This window comes from Aureococcus anophagefferens, assembly GCF_000186865.1.
Source record: "Aureococcus anophagefferens unplaced genomic scaffold AURANscaffold_22, whole genome shotgun sequence".
Taxonomy (NCBI): Eukaryota; class Pelagophyceae; order Pelagomonadales; family Pelagomonadaceae; genus Aureococcus; species Aureococcus anophagefferens.
The window spans coordinates 567,003-567,453 of NW_008705582.1; positions in this window are offsets into that span (position 1 = coordinate 567,003).

Sequence of the window (451 nt, forward strand, 5' to 3'; positions counted from 1 at the left end):
CGGCGGCAGGGTGTGCGTCGCGTCGAGATAATAAATCGTTTCTACCGCGGTAGGTTCGGACAAAAGATACGCCTCGAGACGACGACAGCACGGTCGCACCTGCGGGGCTGCTAGGGGTGGCCTCGAGCTCCGGGGTACGGGGTGTAAACTTAGATTAGGTCCTACTTGGGCGTACTCGTGGAGGTTTCGGGCGACTCCCCCTGGGTCCGGGGTTGGTAGCAACCCACCTTAGCCGCCTCTATTAGCCGCCATGGGGGTTTAAAAAATCTTCAGTGTCCAGTACTTTGGAGGCGCCTCGCTTCGACTTTCCTGGGAGTACGATTTAGAATTCTAATGCTCCTGCGGTGCGCCTATAACGCCAATGGTCGCGCAAGTACGCGCCGCTTTAATCCCTTCCCGACGCCGGCGGCGTTTTTTTTTGCCCCGGCCGAAATCGGCACGGCTCACGGCC